Genomic DNA, 6,264 nt, shown 5'->3' with positions numbered 1-6,264 from the left:
ACCTTTGACAGAACTTTTGTTGTAATTATTGAATGCATTGATTAATTTGGGAAGAATTAACATATTTTCTATATTGCTCTCCCCTAACCATAAACATGGCATATCTCTTTACTTGTTTCAATCTTTTTATATATTTTAACACAATTCTGTATTCAAGGAGGGAATTCTATTTTTAAGGACAAATAACCCACAGTTAAAAGAATCTTTAACTTTTTCTTTTAAACAAATCACACCACAGCTCAGAACCGTTGCAATGGGAGATTTGCTTGTGTGACGTGATACTTCACCCAGAAATTTTGCAAGAAATTAGACCACAGGGTGTTAACTTGGGGTTCATGGATGAAATTCGAATAAAATATCCATGAACTCCTTAAAATCCTATTAAAAATTTCTTTGTGTGTCAAATGTGCATTTTTCTAAAACAAAGTGATAGGAACTCAGATGGAGTAAAGGTCAGTGTTTAATTGTAATTATAACTTCGCAAACAGATTGACAAGTTTTGTCAACATGTAGGGTTAATGTTTTTTAAAAACTGAGACTTAAGCTTAACATTTTTGTGATAGAGCCTAGATCAGGTTGCAGAAAGGAAGTAAGAGATGTAGTGTGATATTCTGCCCCAAAGAAATGTTTCCTGGGACCAGCTGAGTGGCGTAGTGGTGAAATTCGGCAGGCTCTGCTTTGAAGGCCCAGGTTTGCAGGTTCAGATCCCTACGCCAGGCACAGACCTACGCCACTCATTAGCCATGCTGTGGTAACGACTCACATACAAAATAGAGGAAGACTGCCACAGATGTTAGCTCAGGGTGAATCTTCCTCAGCAAAAACAAAACAAAACAAAAGAAAACAAAAAACCTTTCTAACTAAAATATTCCAGGACTTGGTCCCAAGGGTGTATAATGAGCCTGGCAAAGAAAGAAAGTGGTTCAATTCAAAGAGACACAAGTTGTTTAAAGAGACTGAGTGAAGAAGACTTTCTAGATGTGATCACCCTCCAAGGCTGCTGTCACAAAAGGAAATGCTGGAAAGTGTGTCCAAAGGATAAAAACAGTGAGAACTCCTGGGTTAGATGGGAGGTGAACTGGGGAATAAGGTCAACTCCAGGAAGCCATCAATGTACCAGAAGCCCACACAATGGAGCAACCCTTTTCCCCACAGATCTGCTTGTTGCTCTTTCTCTCCCTCCATTTTTTCTTTTTTTTAATTTTTTTAAATGTTGGTGAAAAGGTTCTAAAGGCACTCTCTGAAACTGTCACTCAGAGGTCTCCAATATTCAAAATTATGAGCTCACTGAAGTCTAATGACATTACTGAACTTGCAGGGTTTAGCACGGATCTAGTCACTGGGAGGGGGGTAGAGATGGTGTGTGTTTTGTGCACTGCTGTCCCCTTAGCACCAATTATAGTGGTTGTGTCCTAATCAACAATCAATATATATTTATTGAATAAATGAATGATTTTTAAAATAAATCAGTAATTTCAAAACGTTGAGTGTTTCAGGCATGTCGACTTCCCCTTCTACACGATCAAATGCACAGAAGCAACGAGATGAGAAAACATCACAGAATTTATCCTCCTGGGACGTTTTAGTGATGAGGATGTGAAGGTTGCTCTATTGCAGTTCTCTCAGGAAACCCGCTCATTCTTCTTACCACCCGTGACAGGCGCCTCAGCGGAAGAGCATCTCCTACCATGGCTGCACAGCCCAGATGTTTTACACCTACTTCTTTGATGCCACTGAGATCTTCCTCTTGGTGGCTGTGGCCTATGACCACTAGGCAGCCATCTGCTGGCCCCTTCACTATACGGTCATCATGAGCAGACAGGTGCGCCATGTCCTCAGGATGGCCTCTATTATCAGAGCATTCATCCATTAAATCCTGCATGTATTGATTCTTATTGAACTTCTCTTCTGTGGACCCAAACAGATAGACCACTATTTCTGTGATGTACTCCCCTTGCTGACATTGGCCTGCACAGACACTACCCTGTCAGGCATCATGATCATTGCCACCACAGGGGTGATGTCCACTTGACCTTTGTTGCCTTGGTAATTTCTTACATCATCATCCTGTCCACCCAAAGGACTTGTTCATCCAAAGGCCTCCAGAAAGCCCTCTCCTCCTGCGGCTCACACATCACTGTCGTGTTCATGTTCAGATATCCTGACTGAGACATCTCTCACGGATTGAGGGAGGTCCTAAGCACTTCCATGTTTTTGAGATCTTCATTGCAATGAAAAAATTAAGCAGTGCCGGGAGCCAGCCCAGTGGCATAGCGGTTAAGTTTGCACTCTCTGCTTCAGCAGCCAGGGGTTCCCTGGTTTGGATCCCAAGCAGGGACACACACACCGCTCATCAAACCATGCTGTGGCAGGCGTCCCACATACAAAAAACAGGAAGATGGGCATGAATGTTAGCTCAGGGCCCATCTTCCTTAGGAAAAAGAGGAGGATTGGCGGCAGATGTTAGCTCAGGGCTGATCTTCCTCAAAAAAAAAAAAATAAATAGTAAAGCACCGCCAAAAATTTTAGGAGTATTTTAATTCCTTACATTAGCAAATCATGCTACTAAAATAATGCAATGCACTGTAATTATAGTACTCACACTATACTTGTGGAAGTTATTGTAATTTAGTCTTAATATCCTACGGGTGGTGTATTACAGTACAGTTGGCCCTCCTTATTTCCAGGTTCCCCACCCATGGATTCAACCAACCATGGATCCCAAGGTCTGACATGGTTGTGTCTGTACTGAACATGTAGAGACTTTTTCTTGACATTTTTCCCTAAATAATACAGTATAACAACTATTTACAAAGCGTTTATATTTTATTGGGTATTATAAGTAATCTAGAGATGATTTAAAGTATACAGGAGGATATGCACAGGTTATATGCAATAACTACACCATTTTATATAAGGGACTTGACTATCCCCTGACTTGGGTATGGGGGGTGGTCCCGGAATCTATCCCCCACGTACATCGAGAGACGATTGTAACTAGAAGTTTCAAATTGGGTGATGAGCATATTTTTTTACTTCTATACATGTAATTTTATGACTTTATTACCTCACTTTAAAAATCTTCATGAGTATACCAATTAATGCTCTTTGTAAATGTGCAACATGGAAAATTTCCCATCCTGTGGGAGGCTCTGAGCTCAAGTAGGCACATAGCCAAAGAGATGGATGTATCTGGGTGCATTTTGTTAATCCTCATCGCTCTTTATACTAATAGCATACTTTGACGTGTTCTTCCACTGTTCACTCTGCAATGCTGTCTCACTTCCACTCAGGCAGGCCCTCCTACTAGGGAGAAATCAAGAAGATTGGACTTAGAAGTAGGTATAACCAACTGAAAACTGGGGCGCAGGCCAAGATCGTCTTTGGCACATTGAGGTATTTGCTTAATTCATAGGAGAATTCTCAAGCTTTGTGAATTGGAAGGGACTCTGCTGTCATCTAGGGTCACCCACTGGCACAACATACACTTGAGGAACTGAGACCTGAGCGGGGTTCGCCAAGTTTTCAATCACGAGACGCCCCTGTTGTTTTCCAGTGCTCCTTCCTCCTCACCACGGCCCCCACTCAGAAACTGTACTGCACATTAAAGTATCATTGTCCCCTGTTCAACAGCAATCCAAGCTTGAAGGTGAGGAGTGCACTTGCAGAAAGTAGCCATAGGGTGATGAAGAATTCGGCAATAGTTTTTATTTTCCAAAAAGCCCCTGACATTTGTACTGCCTGAAAAATTAGAGAACTTAGAACACAAGGGGAGGAAGAAAAACAATGAGGTGTATTGAACAGGAGTCAAGAAAGACAACAGCAGACCAAGTCAGGGCTTAGTTTTGGTGTTGACCTCCTGGTGGCAATTGCCTCCAATTCAGGCCGGTGAAGGTCAACAGAAACGTCGACAGCTGTGTGGGCCAGTGTCTAAATAGGGTGTTTAATTTTAATTAAGTCTGTTATTAATGCATACGTAGGCCCCATTCTCCAGCAATGAATTAAATTTCCTTTTTGCGACAAATTAGCTATTTAGTTTCTCCCAAAAGAAGACAGGCCTTTCAGGAGTCTGCTTGAATATGGCTCATATTTATCTTTTGTTAACTCTCTTCTTATAATTTATCAACAAAGAACGGATCAAAAGGAATCTACCCAAGTGTGGTTAGTAACATGTCCTTCTCTTCCTATGTGTTATCCACGGATGGAACAGTGGGAGGGAGGCCGGCTGCATCCTTAGGTATTTAGGATTTGTCCTTTATGTATATAACCAAGTTTATTTGCAGCCCCTCATGTCCATTCTCGCTAGCTTGGTCTTTTATACTTCTCCTCTCAAAGTGCCTTACCCTGAATATATTGGAGGTTTTGTTAATTCAGGAATATGCTTCAGAATCCCCACATCTACAGTTTGGCCATGCTATTCTTGGATCAGCCAGCTAAATAATGCCATGTAACAAGCCATTCCAAAACTCATGGCTTGTACGCTAAGCATTTACTTCTCACTCATGTGCCTTTGGGTAAGCTTGGGTTCAGCTGATCTAGGTCAAGCTTGACGGGGCTTAATTCCAGACCTCAGGGTAGGATCAGACACTTCATATAGTTCTCACTTTTCTCATGCATAAAATGGAAATGTTATCTCAGTTTTTCTTGAAATTGAAATTTTATGTTCTACACATGTGATGTTTGACTGTACCATTGACTGCTATGCAAGCTCAGCCTTGAGTCTCTCTCTACACTGCGGTGCTTTTAACTTGTGGAGTTTTTATTCTAAAAATGTACAATAAAGACTATTTTGAAGATTGGAATAAAATGATGAGGTTGCATTATACCTCAAAACAAAACAAAACTGGTCATTATGTAAGAACTGGACACATCAGAATACTGTCAAAATGAGGCATTCCCACTCAGTTACTATAAAAATAAAGTTCTGAAGGCTCTGACATGTGATAAATGTCTAATGTCCTGGATAGATTTAAATGAGAAAAGGCATAACGTGTGGAGGAACATAAAAGCTACCTTTACATATTCAGTTGAGCAGTACATGGAAATACGTTTAAAACATTTTATGCTACTCCAAGGAACAGAAGTATAATCACTGGTTATAAGATACAAGGAGACATAATTTTATTGTTTTCCACTATAAAATAAACGAGAAGGGTTGCCATTTATTTTCATCAATGAAGGCAATAATCAAAGTCACACCTGCCATCTTGTAACAGCAAGGTTATGAAACCATAAAGCTGGCAGCCAACGTTGAGATCATACATCTATGAAATAAAACGTTGACAGACCCGCTCCCCACCGAGGCTGAGGAGGGTCTGAGTCCTCGTGATGCTGGGCCATCTCTTTCCGAGAGGAGGCTCTCCAAGCATCTCTGAGTGGGATTGACTCTCAGGAACTTCTGTGAACAGGAATAAGTTTACAAAGGCACTGGTAGAAGCTTGAGTACTATTTTATATTTGCCACTTCCTGGTCTTTGAGAATAATGAATCTGTCAGCTTTTACCTTCTTAGGGACTTCAGACCTTCAAAATCACCAACATCCCTTGATAGTCAGGACTTTAGTGCAAAGACGTAAAGGAAAGAGCACTGTGGAGAAAAGTTATCAAATGGATAACATTCATTTCTTTTTATTGATTCCACAGTTCCCTAGATTCAGTTCAAGTTCAGTTCCCTTTGAGCTGGTGGGCAGAACAGACGGGGGGATGCATCCAAAGGGCGGGCTCTTTGGATTTCATTGACTCATAGACCTCCTGTTCTGTAAGAACATCAAGTATCATCCAGCCCTAGTGTTTCCAAATCTGAGTGCCCAGACGAACCACCGACTGTTTAAAAATTACCAGAGGAGCTTGTTAAAACTACAGATTTTTGAATATCCTTTAACCCTAGCCTACTGGGTCAGAAACTGTTAGAATAGATACTGTTATCTGTTCAAATTTCTCTTAAGATGATTCCAGTGACAACCAAGTTTGAGAAGAACTAACCTAGTCATCATTTTAAAATTGAGCATATGGAGGCCCACAGAGATCCAATGATTACGTGTCTAAACTGGGACAACAAACGTGGATTTGGGTGGCCCGGGGCAAGGGTTTCTTAATTATAACTTCTAATTCAGAGGTCTTGCTGCCTTTTGATCTTTCTTATCTTTAATTTTGTGAATGCATCAACATCAGACATCATTTTTTAAAGTACTATGTATAGTTCTTAACATAACGTACACACACATACACACTCCACAACCATAAACACGTTCCCAGGTATAGGCAGG

This window comes from Equus przewalskii, chromosome 1 (genome assembly GCF_037783145.1).
Source record: "Equus przewalskii isolate Varuska chromosome 1, EquPr2, whole genome shotgun sequence".
NCBI classification, from domain to species: domain Eukaryota; kingdom Metazoa; phylum Chordata; class Mammalia; order Perissodactyla; family Equidae; genus Equus; species Equus przewalskii.
The sequence above is the reverse complement of the archived record's forward strand: the minus strand, read 5'-3'. Positions refer to the sequence as shown.